This window comes from Papio anubis, chromosome 10 (assembly GCF_008728515.1).
Source record: "Papio anubis isolate 15944 chromosome 10, Panubis1.0, whole genome shotgun sequence".
Taxonomy (NCBI): Eukaryota; Metazoa; Chordata; class Mammalia; order Primates; family Cercopithecidae; genus Papio; species Papio anubis.
The window spans coordinates 69,987,888-70,006,016 of NC_044985.1; the positions used below are offsets into that span (position 1 = coordinate 69,987,888).

The 18,129-nt window shown below is 37.9% G+C and overlaps 1 pseudogene across 1 annotated transcript; it reads left to right on the forward strand.

Annotated features, from left to right (window-relative positions):
• Positions 1-241: 241 nt before the first annotated feature.
• LOC116269176 lies at positions 242-3,717 on the forward strand (annotated as a pseudogene). The gene has a single exon (XR_004176592.1). The product of XR_004176592.1 is annotated as a moesin pseudogene (transcript).
• Positions 3,718-18,129: the final 14,412 nt, after the last annotated feature.

Here is an 18,129-nt window from a genome sequence, read left to right on the forward strand (position 1 = left end):
ATATACTTTGTTGTTGGGGTGATCGTATAATTAACCATCTCAGCTGGGACATTTTAAGAGTGAAGAGAATTGGCAATCCTATCGAGACACAGCATATACCAGAACTGAAGCTAGCAAACTAAAATATGTGGTCATCATATCTCTCTCACATTTTTAAGTCCAGAGAGAATGATTTCTAAAAATCTCTAGCCATGAGACAAACAAGGTAGAAGTGCAGAAAAGAAAATAAAAAATATGGGTCTCTTTCCTGGGTGGGGTTTGTGAAGTCGTGGCCCGTTAGCAGGAAGCCTAACAGTCGCCCCGACGCTAGTGAGGGACCCAATCTGAGTCCCCGGCCAACCGAATCCGAGCCGTGTGTACTGCGTGCTCAGCACTGCCCGACAGTCCTAGCTAAACTTCGCCAACTCTGCTGCCTTTGCCGCCACCATGCCCAAAACGATCAGTGTGCGTGTGACCACCATGGATGCAGAGCTGGAGTTTGCCATCCAGCCCAACACCACTGGGAAGCAGCTATTTGACCAGGTGGTGAAAACTATTGGCTTGAGGGAAGTTTGGTTCTTTGGTCTGCAGTACCAGGACACTAAAGGTTTCTCCACCTGGCTGAAACTCAATAAGAAGGTGACTGCCCAGGACGTGCGGAAGGAAAGCCCCCTGCTCTTTAAGTTCCGTGCCAAGTTCTATCCTGAGGATGTGTCCGAGGAATTGATTCAGGACATCACTCAGCGCCTGTTCTTTCTGCAAGTGAAAGAGGGTATTCTCAATGATGATATTTACTGCCCGCCTGAGACTGCTGTGCTGCTGGCCTCGTATGCTGTCCAGTCTAAGTATGGCGACTTCAATAAGGAGGTGCATAAGTCTGGCTACCTGGCCGGAGACAAGTTGCTCCCACAGAGAGTCCTGGAACAGCACAAACTCAACAAGGACCAGTGGGAGGAGCGGATCCAGGTGTGGCATGAGGAACACCGTGGCATGCTCAGGGAGGATGCTGTCCTGGAATATCTGAAGATTGCTCAAGATCTGGAGATGTATGGTGTGAACTACTTCAGCATCAAGAAAAGAAAGGCTCAGAGCTGTGGCTGGGGGTGGATGCACTGGGTCTCAACATCTATGAGCAGAATGATAGACTAACTCCCAAGATAGGCTTCCCCTGGAGTGAAATCAGGAACATCTCTTTCAATGATAAGAAATTTGTCATCAAGCCCATTGACAAAAAAGCCCCGGACTTCGTCTTCTATGCTCCCCGGCTGCGGATTAACAAGCGTATCTTGGCCTTGTGCATGGGGAACCATGAACTATACATGCGCCGTCGCAAGCCTGACACCATTGAGGTGCAGCAGATGAAGGCACAGGCCCGGGAGGAGAAGCACCAGAAGCAGATGGAGCGTGCTATGCTGGAAAATGAGAAGAAGAAGCGTGAAATGGCAGAAAAAGAGAAAGAGAAGATTGAACGGGAGAAGGAGGAGCTGATGGAGAGGCTGAAGCAGATTGAGGAACAGACTAAGAAGGCTCAGCAAGAAATGGAAGAACAGACCCGTAGGGCTCTGGAACTTGAGCAGGAACGGAAGCGTGCCCAGAGCGAGGCTGAAAAGCTTGCCAAGGAGCGTCAAGAAGCTGAAGAGGCCAAGGAGGCCTTGCTGCAGGCCTCCCGAGACCAGAAAAAGACTCAGGAACAGCTGGCCTTGGAAATGGCAGAGCTGACAGCTCGAATCTCCCAGCTGGAGATGGCCCGACAGAAGAAGGAGAGTGAGGCTGTGGAGTGGCAGCAGAAGGCCCAGATGGTACAGGAAGACTTGGAGAAGACCCGTGCTGAGCTGAAGACTGCCATGAGTACACCTCATGTGGCTGAGCCTGCTGAGAATGAGCAGGATGAGCAGGATGAGAATGGGGCAGAAGCTAGTGCTGACCTACGGGCTGATGCTATGGCCAAGGACCGCAGTGAGGAGGAACGTACCACTGAGGCGGAGAAGAATGAGCGTGTGCAGAAGCACCTGAAGGCCCTCACTTCGGAGCTGGCCAATGCGCGAGATGAGTCCAAGAAGACTGCCAATGACATGATCCATGCTGAGAACATGCGACTGGGCCGAGACAAATACAAGACCCTGCGCCAGATCCGGCAGGGCAACACCAAGCAGCGCATTGACGAATTTGAGTCCATGTAATGGGCACCCAGCCTCTAGGGACCCCTCCTCCCTTTTTCCTTGTCCCCACACTCCTACACCTAACTCACCTAACTCATACTGTGCTGGAGCCACTAACTAGAGCAGCCCTGGAGTCATGCCAAGCATTTAGTGTAGCCATGGGACCAAACCTAGCCCCTTAGCCCCCACCCACTTCCCTGGGCAAATGAATGGCTCATTATGGTGCCAATGGAACCTCCTTTCTCTTCTCTGTTCCATTTAATCTGTATTGCTAGAATATCCTACTTGCCCAGCCCAGAGGTACTTTCCACTTGATTTTGCAAATACCCTTACACTTACTGTTGTCCTATGGGAGTCAAGTGTGGAGTAGGTTGGAAGCTAGCTCCCCTCCCCTCCCCTACCACTGCCTTCTTCTTCAGGGTCCTGAGATTTACAGGGTTAGAGTATTACGCGGTTTAGGGAATGAGACAGGACCTTGGATATCTGCTCCAGGATGTCAACTGACCTAAAATTTGTCCTCCCAGTGCCCATCCCGTTTAGAGTTATTTAGGCTTTGTAATGACTGAGGGATAAAAAGATGTTCAGCCATTTTTGTTTCTACCTCCCAGATTGGACCTGTTATAAACTCAGCCTCAATAAGCCTTGTCATTGACTTTAGGGACTCAATTTCTCCCCAGGGTGGATGGGGGAAACAGTGCCTTCAAGAGGCTTCACCAAACGTACTAGAAGGCCATTCTGTTCTGGCAAGGCTGAGTAGAAGATCCTACCCCAATTCCTTATAGGAGTATAGGCCTGTCTAAAGTGAGCTCTGTGGGCAGAGCTACCCCTTACTTATTATTCCAGATCTGCGGTCACTTCGTGGGATCTGCCCCTTCCTTCTTCAATCCCCAAATCCTCTCCAGCTATAACAGTAGGGATGAGTACCCAAAAGCTCAGTCAGCCCCATCAGGACTCTTGTGAAAAGAGAGGATATGTTCACACCTAGCTTCAGTATTTTCCCTGCCAGGGGTTTTAGGTCTCTTCCCCTCTCAGAGCTACTTGGGCCACAGCTCCTGCTCCACAGCCATCCTGGGCTTGGCATCTAGAGCTTGATGCCAGTAGGCTCAACTAGGGAGTGAGTGCAAGAAGCTGAATATGGTGAGAGAAGTCTGTGCCCTGATCCCAGTTTACTCAACCCTCTCACGTGACCAAAATCCCCTTCTCGTCACTCCCCTCCAAAGTGGTGACTGGGCCCTGCCTCTCTTTGACAAACCTCTAACCCAGGTCTTGACACCAGCTGTTCTGTCCCTTGGAGCTGTAAACCAGAGAGCTGCTGGGTATTCTGGCCTAGTTCCTTCCACACCCTCACCCATTGCTCTCAACCCAGAAGCATCCACCTCCTTCTCTGTCTCATGTGTGCTCTTCTTCTTTCTATAGTATTATGTATTTTACTGATATCTAAATACTGATTTCTGCCTTCCTTGCTAATGCACCATTAGAAGATATTAGTCTTGGGGCAGGATCATTTTGGCCTCATTCCTTTACCACCCCCACACTTGGAAAGCATATACTATATTACAAAATGACATTTTGCCAAAAATATTAATATAAGAAGCTTTCAGTATTAGTGATGTCATCTGTCACTATAGGTCATACAATTCATTCTTAAAGTACTTGTTATTTGTTTTTATTATTCCTGTTTGTCTTCTCCCCAGGGTTCAGTCCTCAAGGGGCCATCCTGTCCCACCATGCAATGCCCCTAGCTTAGAGCCTCCTTCAATTCCCCTGTCCACCACCCCCGACTCTGTGCCTGACCTTGAGGAGTCTTGTGTGCATTGCTGTGAATTATTGACACTCACTTGGTGATATGTCCTATATTGGCTAAATTCAAACCTGGAATTGTAGGGCAATCTATTAATAGCTGCCTTAGAGTCAGTAACTTACCCTTAGGGAGGCTGGGGAGAAAGGTTAGATTTTGTATTCAGGGGATTTTTGTGTACTTTTTGGGTTTTTTAAAAATTGTTTTTGGAGGGGTTTATGCTCAATCCATGTTCTATTTCAGTGCCAATAAAATTTAGGAAGACTTCAAAAAAAAAAAAAAAAAAAAAAAAAAAAAAAAAAAAAAAAAAAAAAAAGAAAATAAAAAATATGTATAAAGCATGGAAAATATTTTGATACATCACAAATAGTCACTTTTCCATTTGTCCAAGGGCCAAAATCTTCTTTGTAAAAAAACATGCACAGCCTTTGTTACAATTTGCAAGTTGAACTAAGTATTATCTATAAAATATTAATAAATATTAATATACAATATTTTATATATTTTATATAAAATATATACAAATTTATGTTGTATATAATAGAAATATATATAAAATCCTAAAATATTTAAATTACTTTTAATGAGTTGTTCATTGTTCACTTGGTAATGAACAAGACTAAAATGTGATTTCTTTTGGAATTGCTTCATTTTCCTAGACAAAATGTTAGAGATTTTTTCATAGTTCTTCTTTTCTACTAAGTTAAACTTATTTAGAGTTAGGCAAAAAGTGCTGAGAGAACAAAATGTTTCCCCAGTCAGTTGAAAATGTAAGCGCTTGAGTGGTTACTGCGTGAAATAAAACAAAAAAAAGGGTATATCGTGATTGGGGAGATGTTAAGGAGTCAAATAAATAACACTTGTTTCTTCCCCTCCTAGGTCTGAAAGCAACTGAGAGATAGACTCAAGTTGCACTCAAAATATCTAGTGAAACAGATAGGAAAATATGGTTTTGACTTGCACTTTCAGTTAGACTCCCCAATATTTCACCCAGAATAAGATAGACATATCTTCAGGCAAAGGCAGTACTGGACTGTTTGGGGCTTCACCCCCAAAGTCAGGGAGAAAGATCCAAATTCAAGCACTCTGCAGTGGTCAAGCTGCAGAACACAAGAGGCAGAGTGAGAAAAGGAATCAAATTGTCCAGTTCCTCTTCTGAAACATAACAAGTAACTCACTCTTCCTCGGAGGAATGAATGAAATGCAGAGAAAGAAACAAAGATTAAGCTCCATGAAGTTCCTCCATGTGGAAGCAGAGGCTAGTGATACAGAGGTTTCTCTTTAACAAAATGATGTGTGCAGCCAGGTGCGGTGGCTCATGTCTATAATCCCAGTACTTTGTGAGGCCAAGGTGGCAGGATCACTTGAGCCCAGTTTGAGGCCACTCTGGGCAACATGGCGAAACCCTGTCTCTACAAAAAAATACAATAAAATTAGTCAGGAGTGCTGGTGCACACCTGTGGTCCCAGTCACTTGGGAGGCTGAGGTGGGAGGACTGCTGGAGCCCAGGAAGTTGAGACTCCAGTGAGCCATGATCTGCCACTGAACTAGAGCCTGGATGACAGAGCAAGACTCTGTCAAAAAAAAAAAAAAAAAAAAAATAGATAAAAGATGTGTGCTTCAATGTGCTTTATAATTTATATTTTACTATTAAGGAAATTCCTAGGAAAATTTACACTAAAAAACTTACACTAAAATTTAAAATTTAAGTAGTTTTAATTTTTATTTCCAGACAAAATTTGGAAAATAATTTTATAAAGGAAATAAATGTTAATCTGCATGTGTATATATTTTTGTTCTTCTAATAAACCATTGGCAGAAAGTAAATTCAAGAACTTTCATTGAAACTCCTATAGACTATGAACCTAAGAAAATAGCCATGTGATTATGAAAAATAATTAAATGTGAAAACAGAGACTATAGATTATACTTCTACAACCATCTGAATGTGGTAGAGAATAGAATTGATAGAATCAAATAAAAATTCCAGAAGATGTAGACTATTTGGCCAGGCTTTAAAATTATCGAGTTTTCAGTAAAGAGTAAAATAAGCTACTTTTGAGAGAAATGTGACCATATTTACATAGACAGTAATGCTTATGCCTGTAATACTACCACAGTGGACAAAAATTCCTAATAACCCCTTTTGTATTGTTTAACAAATGGTGGCCTAATTTCCATTTCTAGTCCTACAAAGTCTCTCTTCATGTGACAGTTAACCATCAAGAAACTGTAATAGTCCCTGAAACATTGAAGGACACTTTCCGTAAGTGCCAGAATTACTAATGTTTTCTGGCCATGATAATGCCCTAAGTAGACTCTAGCTTGATTAAATTGGTTCTGTGACTTACCACAGCAATTACCTTAAAGCTAAGTATGATTTTAAGAATAACTTGCTGACTGAATATTGACAAAAGGTTTTGAAAATTCAAATTTCTATCAATATTTGATAAGTAAAATATATTTAAAATCACCCTTGCTTGTAATTGTAATTAAATTGGGATAAACTATCCAAATTTCTCAAAATATGGTATTTTGTGTAACCTTCATCCCAGGCTTCACCTAAGCATCAAAATAATTAAATTCTGTTGAGCACTAAGAGAAAAAAATATTTTGTTAAAGTCTGTTTTTCAGATCTACACTTTTTACTCCATTAAAATAATTTCTTCTCAATTGTTGCAATTATTTTGACAAAAATTTGTATTGTATTATAATCACCCAAAGTCATTTCAATACATCACCTGCTAACAAAATTTAACAATAATTTACTATGCACAACTGAACAGTAACAAGTACTATGTGGTCACTTATTAAAATTACTTCAACATATATATTTCTACTTATGTAACTATGAAATATTAGAATTATCCCTATAACAGAAAGTAAGATAAATATCAAATTTCATGTTCAAGTTAAAAACTTGTTTTCTACTTCTTAATTTCACTTTTATATCAGGATCATTCCCTCATTCAGAGAATGATGTTATTTTGTTGTTATAGTAATTAGGAGAGGGTATTAGAGTTTCATTTTCAGTAATATCTCAAAAATGTCTTCATATTTTGTATTCTAATATCTCCATCAGTTCCAGGAAGACACTGTTCAAACTGCATCCTTGATATAGAGGAAAAAACATTAGCTTTATCAATTTATAATCCATGATGGTTCCAGGGGATTCCATTTCAGAGCGAATTTTATCTCAAATTTGATCCCGGCAATATTGGAGCTATATGCTATTGAACACACATATAAAATTAAATTACCAGTTTAATTTAATTGATTAGAAACATATATTCTTCTATTGCAAAATACAATAAAAACAATTATTTTCAGCAGTATCAAATTGGAATACAAAATTCTCCAACCCAAAGCAATCATAATAGATTATAATAATTAATAGATCTGAATACAGTATGATATATACTCTAAAGAGAATTTCTACTAATAGAAATTGGTCTGCATTTAATCAACCAAAAGTTATAAGTTATCTGACTTAACCAGAATTACCTAACACCATTCCCTCCTGAGCTCTGCCTCTTAACATCTGCCACTTTCTAGAAATCACCTTTGGCTGTTCCTACTTTTCAAACCTTATCAATTTTTCAAGACCCAGTTCAAGACCCATATCACCCATGAAGTTATCCCTGGTCTCCTCAGTCTAAGTAAGCTTTCTTGCTCCCCTGAAAGCATATAGATACAATTATATAATTCACCTAGCTTTATCTTCTTTTTCCTTGAATTATTAGTTATATTTTCATAGCTCTCTAGACATATAAATATAGAGATATGGTTTGCTTCCCCAATTAGACCAAACACTCTATAAGGAATCAGACTTCTTATCCAAGATTATCTACTCTATAGACAGAATGAAGCAATAAGAGGAATTATATATTCTATAAACTTTCAAGATAGAAATAAACACAATTTATAAGACGAAGACTTGTCCTGTCATGTAACCATCACTGTTATTTGGCTTGATATAAAGGTGACCAATAAATATTTGTTCAACAATCTACTTATTCAAAATGGCACTCATTTTTTAATGTAAAAATTTCCTAAGAAATAAGGTATTCTGACTTGGTTTTCTCCTGCCATACATATATGTTATACATCCCTACAGCAAGTGGCTCAAGTCGACTGCCTAATAGTCTTATCATCTGAAAATCTCTAATTGTCACCAAAAAAACTATTGCATTGGATTAATAAGTAATTCATCACCCCAATCTCAATTAAGTAATCTAAATAGATTCTCAAGTTGTTGCTGGAATCAACAAGCCATAAAAATAATAGCATGGATATTTACCTTAAGGTGTTTCTATTTTGTTTTGCAGTAAAAATTCTTTTTAGAAATACATGTTAGAATTAATTGTTTAAAGTTCATCTTTAAACTGATCAAGTATCTACTTGTTACATTAGGTCCCAAGTAATACACTGTAAGCCTAGATAGGTCAATACATTTTGCAAATTTCTACAGCCAAAACATTCACTCTAATCCAAGCCTTTCAAATAGATTCTACTGCTCACAAAGTTAGAAGAGAAGTAGTCAAATTTTTTTCTTCTTAAATGACATCACAACTCAAAGACCTCTAGGTTCTAATAATTCTTCACTAACAATTTCCATCTTTTTCTAAGAATAAGAAATTATATACCAAAGAAAGTTTCAAAGTTCCCTGCTTCTTCTAAATATTCAAGACAAATAAAACTATGCAAGATGAATGGAAAAAATAAAATCAGTACCAAGATTTAATAGTATCAATTCATTCAGTCCATATTGATAGGTAAGGAAGGACTGTGAAAACCTCTTTCTGCTTGTTCTTAACTCTCAATAGAAAATGGAAACAAATTTTACAATAGAGAGGTAACCACAACCAAATGTATTTCATACATTTCCAAGAAGCAATATGGAATAGTTGGGTTAAAATGTGTCTCTGATGTCAGACTTTCTGGGTTTGAATGCCAGTTCTGCCTCTCTTTAGCATAGTAATGCTGGATAATTTACTAACCCTATCTGTGTTTCAATTTCCTCATATGTAAGATAGGAATAATAACAGAACCTGCCTCATAGATATGTTAGGAGGAGGTACTCCATATAAAGCACTTGGAATAGTACCTGGTACATATTAAGTAGCACTTCATAAGCATTAGCTAAATGTAAATTGCAATTGCCTATAAAGTTTTAATATCCCTATTTTAAAAAAACAAAATAGTTGATTGCTTTTACTAACTAAACCAGAAAAGGGAGTACTTTTTAAGTTTAAACACCTATCATTTTCTCTCAATGAATCAATACATGGACAAAAGGTAGATGTCAAAATAGATCTAAATGAGAAGGGCAAAATAACAGTTCATGAAAAACATAGGTACTAGGCCACGCACGGTCGCTCATGCCTGTAATCCCCACACTTTGGGAGGCTGAGGCAGGCAGATTACCTGAGGTCAGGAGTTCGAGGCCAGCCCGGCGAATGTGGTGAAACCCCATCTCTATTAAAAATACAAAAATTAGGCCGGGTGCAGAGGCTCACACCTGTAATCCCAACATTTTGGGAGGTCAAGGCAGACAGACCACCTGAGGTCGGGAGTTCAAGACCAGCCTGACCAACATGGAGAAACCCTATCTCTACTAAAAATACAAAATCAGCTGGGTGTAGTGACTCATGCCTGTAATCCCAGCTACTTGGAAGGCTGAAGCAGGAGAATTGCTTGAGCCCGGGAGGCAGAGGTTGCCTTGAGCCGAGATCATGCCATTGCACTCCAGTCTGGGCAACAAAAGCGAAACTCAGTCTAAAAAAAAAAAAAAAAAAACTAGCCAGGTATGGTGGCCGGTGCCTGTAATCCCAGCTACACATGAGGCTGAGGCAGGAGAATTGCTTGAACCTGGGAGGCAGAGGCTGCAGTGAGCCGAGATCACGCCATTGCACTCTAGGCAACAAGAATGAAACTCCATCTCCAAATAAATACATACATACATACTTACATACATACAAACTCAGTGGGAAACATTACTGATTCGGCCTAATTGCCTTGCCTTTGATATCCAGTCAAACCAGTCAGTGACCTGAATTAAGCCCAGCTATTTGGTCCACATTACCATGCTAATGGCATCTGGGATCTAATTCACATCTGCCTGTCTTCACTGTTTGCTTCTTAAGTAAATACATCTGGGAAAGTTCTACACCTACAAACAAGCTTCCCACCAATCCTGTTTCCTTGCCTATACAGGATTTTGCAAAGATTGCAGTAAACTTCTCTTACAAAATGTCTCTTAACAAGTACAGAGATGTCAACAACACTCTCATTACAAAAAGAACTCTGATTTAACAGATGAAAGTGTTAAGAATGCATTCTATTAGTGACATCCATTAATCTTAAGTTAAAGTGTATATTTTGGCAGTTTATTTTCTCTAAGTGAACAATTAGTTTAATCAAAGATGTTTGTGAAACAGTTTGATTTTTCTTAATGTCTGCTAAATTTACTTATAATAGACACACTCTTTGGCCAGAACCAAAACAGATATATTGTGTGGTTATTAATTTCCAGTTAGCACCATACAAAATTTTTGAGTTGGAATATTTTCTGCCAATATAGTTTTATTTTTTTTTCAAGTGAAATAATGTGGGAATGTAACTGGCACACCCATCCAACGAATGTAGTTTTTCAGTGCCTGTCAACTTGAAGACAATGCTTCCCAGTGTCTCCTTCATGGGACTCCAGAGGAAGTTTAGCAAGATTAGGAGAGACACAATGTAACTACAGTATACAAGTTGCTTTTTTTTTCTCTCTCTTTTACACATTCTGTACACAATAGTGACATCTTCTGGTTGACTGGAATATTGATGTTTGGGCTAACGCTTTGAAACCGTGTCTTAACTCCTTTTCTGATCAAAACATGCTTTGCTTGCCTAAAGATACTATGTGAAATATCCCTGAATCAGTAGTAAATCACCTTTTAACAGATACCATCAAAATTCCAATTTAAGTTTTTTAGAATAAAACATAATAAAAGAACATAATTCTTTTTTTCAAAACAAATTTAAGACAGATTAATTGATAAAATTAACTGACCTTAAACATTCACTTGACACAATAAACAAGTCTGGTTTTTAAGCATCTGCTATGGAAATTTCACTTTCTAAGAAAGTGAAATAAATAATAAAAAAGAGAAAATTTCACCAAGATGATATTTTCAACTCATTTCTAGTGAGCAGTGAGAGAGATTTGGTGGTCTGGGAGAAGGAAGAGCCTAATGCTAGTGATATTCCTTTCCTCTCTGACTTTTTTCATAAAATTCTATCTATTCCTATGCAGAGCATTGTGGGCCCTGGGGATGCTTTAAGGGTGCTGTCCTTAGTGCTAAACTCTCATTTCACCTATGCAACCCTCTCCTAGTACGGTCAGCCAACCCAGAGCAGCACTGCATTCAGACTGGTTGTAGTGATTTCAGCCCCAGGTCCCAGAATAGCAATCTCTTCCATGAGGATTGAGCCAGGCACTGGTAGCTAAATATAAAATACTTATCTTATGATCCCTTTCCCCAGACTATAGGGGAAGGGTGACCTCAGTAATTTCAAGGTGATTTTCTTGAACCTCTCTTACTACAAAAGATGGAGGATATCACATATAGTTGTTATAAATCAATTAAGTATAATCAATAGCAGAAAATTCTAACCAAGGACTAAAGCAAACTTAATTTCATATTAGAAATTATTTGTTAAAAAACAAGAGGAATATTTAAGAGAAATAGAATATTGTTCCATCAATCATTAATACAATGAAACAATGAGCATTATAAGTTCCCATCATGCACTTTTAAAAGATAATTTAATCTTATAAAAATATAATCTTGGCCAGGCGCAGTGGCTCACACCTGTAATTCTAGCACTTTGGGAGGTTGAGGCAGGCAGATCACCTGAGGTCAGGTGAGTTAGAGACCAGCCTGACCAACATGGAGAAACCCCATCTCTACGAAAAATAAAAAATTAGCCAGGCATGGTGGCTCATGCCTGTAATCCCAGCTACTTGGTAGGCTGAGGCATGAGAATCGCTTGAATCTGGGAGGCAGAGGTTGTGGTGAGCTGAGATCGCGACATTGCACTCCAGCCTGGGCAACAAGAGCGAAACTCCGTCTCAAAATATATCTATATTTTGATTATATATATATATATATACACACACACACACACACACAATCTTATAAAGAAAATATATGTCATTTAACTGGTTTAATAACAATAAACCAGAGAAGCTTATAATTAAAATTATACTAATTATATTTTTCCTATCATGTGGATCAGCTAGTATCTTTTAGTAATGACAGCTCTTTGCAATCTAGTTATTGTGTGTCTAAATGGATATTTGTAAAGAACAAATCGTGAATATTTTTAATATGATAAAATACATTGAAGGGAGGAGGAGCACTGCTAGGAAAAACGTATATATATAAAATATGTATGTGTAAGAATATAGGCTACATTCTTCTTTACATTTAGAAATTGAGGCATTTATGTTTTCTGAAATTGCAAATCAAATTGACTAAAGAAACAAGCTATAAATATTTAATTATCTTTTAAATAATGCATAAAGTATATGATTAATAAGGATTTACTATTGCCTTTAAAATTATATACTGAATATGTTTCTGAATTTATAAAAATTATTCACTCTTGAAAGTCATAGAGATAAAGGCTGAATACAGTAGCTCACACCTGTAATCTCAGCACTTTGGGAGGCCAAGGCAAGTGGATCGCTTGAGCTTTGGAGTTCAAGACCAGCCTGGGCAACATGGTGAAACCTGTCTCTACAAAAACCACAAAAATTAGTTGGGCATGGTAGCGTGCACCCGTAGTGCCAGCTACTTGGGAAGCTGAAGTGGGAGGATGGCCTGAGATTGGGAGGTTGAGACTACTGTGAGCCGAGATTGGGCCACTGTGCTCCAGCCTGGGTGACAGAATGAGACCCTGTCTTTAAAAAAAAAAAAAAAAAAAAAAAAAAAAAAAAAACAACCAACCAAAACAAAACAACAACAACAAAAAAGTAATAGAGATCAGCAATTTATTCATTTCCTTGCCTAGTCTATAAAAGCAACACAAGTTGTTTCTGATATTGTTATTACATTATTACTCAGATTTCTAATCTCAGTTTTTAAAAAATGTCCTCAATGTAAAGAAATAAACCTCATAAAATAGCTGTGCCTACCACAGACATTTTTTCAAAAAGAAATTTTAAAAGTCCTCGAAGTTCATGGTAGTAAAATAAGCAAACTATAAACTTATGAGTCATTATCTGGTAGATAATAAAAATATCATTATGTTCCATGTAAGAAATGCAGATAATGTAAGTTTTACTTTTAGGTAAATGTATGCAGTCAATTAGCAATTTTACTAAAAAAAAAAAAATAGGTAAATGAAATACTAATATTGACTTATTTTATAATTTATAAGAGTTGGAATTAATCAAAGCTACAACATTGAATTCACCTATACCATGATCTACCTAAACAATTGTATCAACCAAAATAACACTTAAGTTATCTAATATCATAAAAACCAAAAATAATCAATTTATATGATTATCAAGAATGCCATTCTAAGATAGCTTCTATGCACTATGATTTGCAATAGCTGTTTCTCTCAAAAGATTAAGTTTATTTTCAAAATAAGAATTAATGCTAAATTTTAAAGATTTTTGTACTTTCTAAGTTCTTTGCAAAGTTTAACGTAGTTCCAACCAAAACCACAATGGTATTTTATTTAAACTTTATCACCTCTGTTTTTTTAAATAAATTAACTTTAAAAAATTAATAAACTTTCTGTATATGTGTAGTACTTTAGTAAATATAAAACACATACTAAAGTACAGTATATATAAAATGAACAAATCACAGGTATATAATGGCTTTAACTATATATTTTAGCCTCAATATTTTAAGAATTTCATAACTCTTTTTCTTAGTTCTATTTTAAAGCAAAGATCATTTAACAGCATTGGCCTTGAGACAGTATATGCTACATGGAATTAATTTGGGGGATTTATTGAACCTTTTTGACCTAGTTTATTATAAAATTTTATAAATATCACATGTGTGCTGGGAAAGAATATTTCTCCCTCTCCTTGCTGGGTATAAATTTATATATAAGCAAAAGCATGCTAACTGTATTAATTTCTTGCTTACTCTCTTAGTATCAAATTCTGAGAGGAATATATTAAAATCTCTACCTATATTTGTTGTTGGTTTACTTATTTCTATAGTTCTGTCAGTTTTTGCTTTACTTACTAGATTGTTGCCTGTGAATATGTTCACAACTATACAATATTTCTTTGTATATATGTCATGTATTTAATTCTTCAATATTTCAAGTTCAAAATTTAAGTGATCACAAGTCCTTTCATATCATAATTTCCAATCCTTGAATTTTCTATTTTAATCCTTTACCTGTTACACTTTCTTTAAAACATCATGTTTTGTTTCATTGCCCTTTTCTTTGATGTATTTTTTACAAATTGAAGGCTTGTGGCAACATTGCATCTAGTGAGTCTATCGGCATCATTTTTCCATAAGCATGTGCTCACTTCGTGTCTCTGTATCACAGTTTGATAATTCTCCCAATATTTCCAACTTTCTCTTTATTTTTATATCTGTGATGGGGACCTGTGATCAGTGATTTTTTCTGATGGAAAAATATATATTATATCTATTTAGAATTAGCCATCTGGGCTCAGTTTAGCTGATACCAATTTTATTGGCAACATCTGAAGCATCACAATCAGGAGTTAGTGGAATATCTGTGTCTTCTCTCCATCAGGCCTGACCACGGTGTGACCTCGGCCACATAAATGTCATAGATTCTTCGTAGCCTCTTTGATCTGGTGCTTGTTGGCTTTAACATCCACAATGAACACAAGTGTGTTGTGGTCCTCTACCTTCTTCATGGCAGACTCGGTGATAGGATGGAACTTGATGATGGCATAGGCATAGTGAAGCTTGTTTCTCCCGAGGGTGCTCTCCCAAGGATATTTAAGGCTGTCCCTGGAGCTTCAGTGTCTTGGGCCTCCAGAAGGTGAATGACATGCAGATCTTTGTGTGTGTGTGTGTGTGTGTCTGTGTGTGTGTGTGTGTGTGTGTGTGGTGGTGGATGCCTTTCAGCACTACCTTCTTGACCTCAAAAAGACTTTGCTTTGGCTTTGAGTTTAGGAAGAGAAGGAGCTTCCTTCTTCACCTTCTGTGCCATCTTGTGAAAAAGAGCCACTATTTGAGGTCACTATTGTAACTGTTCGGGGGAGTCAGAAAACATACTCATATAAGACAGCGAAGTTAATTGGTACTTTTTGTGTTCTGATTGCTTCACCTACCAACTATTCTAGTCTCTCTCCCTCTTTTCTGGCCTTCTTGCTTTGGCTCAAGTAACAAACATGTATTTATCATAGTTGTGGATGTGAGAAATCAAAGATTAAGGTCCCTGCAGAGCCCATATCTGGTGAGTAGCAGCTTCCTGATTTGTGTCATCAAGCTGTATCCTCAGAGGGTGGTGAGCACAGAGAGAAGTCCATTCTTTATCCCTCAGGTAAAGACATGGAGATGGTCACAGAAACCTCCCAGCTATTCTCCAGAAAATCTTAATATTTTGGCTCAGAGGATGGAGCTTTCTATCAAGTTTCTTAAGCCATCTTCAACAATTTTAAAGAATACCAAAGTACCCTTTTCTTTCTCACTTCCATTTTTCCAGTTATTTATGGAGGTTTTATTTTCTATGTCATTATTATTCTTCCAGTCAGAGTTGAGAATGACAAATCAGCTCTTTATTAGGCCATCATCCTAAACTGGAAGCTTAACATTTCCAATCATTAGTATCACAGAATCCAATTTTTAATCTTAGTTTGTAGGTTGCTATTCAACTAACCAGCTCTAACTCCCAGCTTAATGAAGAAACATCTGAATATTACGTCTCAATTTTTCAGTGATGTGATCATAACAGAATTATCCAATGTTGTAAGAACAAAAAATTAAGTTCAGTAACATCCCAGGCCTGGTTTTACAGTTAATTTTTTTTTTTAATTATTAAGCCTGAAAGAAACAAGAAGTATCAAATAGTTTATGTCTAGAAAAGCAAATACACAAATTCTCTAAGATGTGCCAGAATTATACTTAAATGGTTAATTAGGTATTTTATAAGTACAATATATGTTATTATTCATAAGAAAATCAGTGTTTTGTTGCCAAAAGTAAGGAAGTATTTCTTAAACTGTTGGCTTATTACAAAGGATTAAGGAATGAGCCATGGGTATTATACAGAACAAACTTGTTTACATTCTCATACCATTTTTAAGAACTAGAGCCTCCTAGAGTTTGAAAGCGAGATCACCTAGTTGATCTTCTGTGCAGCACTCTTACTAGTCCCACTTCTGTTCCTGACTCCCTGAACTTACTTATCACATTTTAATTTCTGCAACATTCTCTAGGATGTGGTCTTCAAACCTATGAGAAGCAATAATGCGGCAAAACACAATGTTTACATTATGATATATATCTTGCACATAAAGCTGGATAAATATCTGTTAAAAGAAATAATGAGGCTGGGAGTGATGGCTCAGGCCTGTAATCTAAATGTTTGGGAAGGTCAAAGCTGAAAGATCACTTGAGCCCTGATGTTTGAGGTTACAGTGAGCTATGATCACACCATGGCAGTCCAGCCTGGGTGACAGAGTGAGACTCTGTCTCTGAAAAAGATAAAAATAAAAGACATAATTACTAGCTGAACACAGGCACTCATCTTGAAAACCCCAAGCATACGTCTTCATCCTACCAAGGATTTCTATGTAAATGCATTTACTAGTATTTTAAAAATCTTTTTTGTGTTTGAGAAGCTCTAACTCTCCAAAGGTTTTGTTAAACACTAGACTGAAATTTGATTCTTTTGAAATCTAACCTTAACTTTTTTCTCTAGTATTGAGTCAGTCCATTTTTCCCCATGTTCTGACTAAAACTGCAACATGAGCTCTTCCTGGGTCTCCAGGCTGCCTGCATTTGGATTGGAACTCCACCATCATCCTGTCCACCATAGTCTGAGAGGATTAATCCTGAATCACCCGAGGAAACTGTAATGGTCTCCCTGAGGCAGTTGCCATGCAATACAGTGCTGAATCTCCTCCTGACTCACCCCTACCACTCCTCTTTGCTTCTAGGCCTATAACTAGACTCAAGTCCCTATAGGCCCCCAACAGAAAAGTAGAAAATGTGACCCACAAGGAAGGTACTACATTCCAAAAGGCCTACTTAAGTTTTCTAATATACAGATAGAAATCTGGGAACTGTGTGACAATGGATATTAAGGGTATGGACCAATGGATGAAAGGATATAAAGTTGGATCAGGCTGAATTTGTTGACATGGGCTCAGTAAGCAGAGATTCAACCTTTAATGTTTCAGCTCAGAGAGTCAAAAAGAGCTCTAACAGTTTGGTTGGTTCATTGGTTGAAACATGGACCAAAAATTGGCCCACAGTGCCAGACAGTTAAAATGCCATACCTGCCTTGGTTTAGTATAGAGTAAGGGATTCAAAAGCTTAGGGAGATTGGAATGTTATAGTGGATTTGTCTGTTAAGACCTGTGCAACCACACTGGGAGGGTCCAGAAGACATGCCTTTCACCAACATTATGAAAAATAAATTTGTGACGGGAGCTCTAGCATCCTCGAAGCTCTGTCATAGCTCTTCTCTGTAGGCCAGATGTCACAGTAGGAACTATAATCACTGAATTGGGAAACCTAAATACAACGGGAGGGATCCCTTAGTGGCAGGTGCCAAGTGGCAGCATTCAACTACCAAAGGTGAGTTCCGCTTAATGGAGAGCTGAGTCAAAGCAATCCAAATAGTCTAACTCACACAGACCTGTGACATTGGCTAGTTAATCATGGCATTCTTAGAAATAAAGTAGACAGGGAGCCTACTAATTTCATACTTGATCTGTATAAGCAGAAAAATTCTAGGTCAAGTGAACAAAACCCTAACCTGAATTATAAAAAACAGGAAGAGTCATGCTCCCTCAATCAACTCTTAGGATTGAGCCAGTCTCTAGACACAGAAATCCTTGAATGAAGGAGAGGCCAGGTCTCCTTGACGAAGGACCCCAGCACATTGCCAAAAATGTGTATATGTGTATATTAATCTTTCTCCAAACCTTCCTGAAAACAACCTCTGGCATTT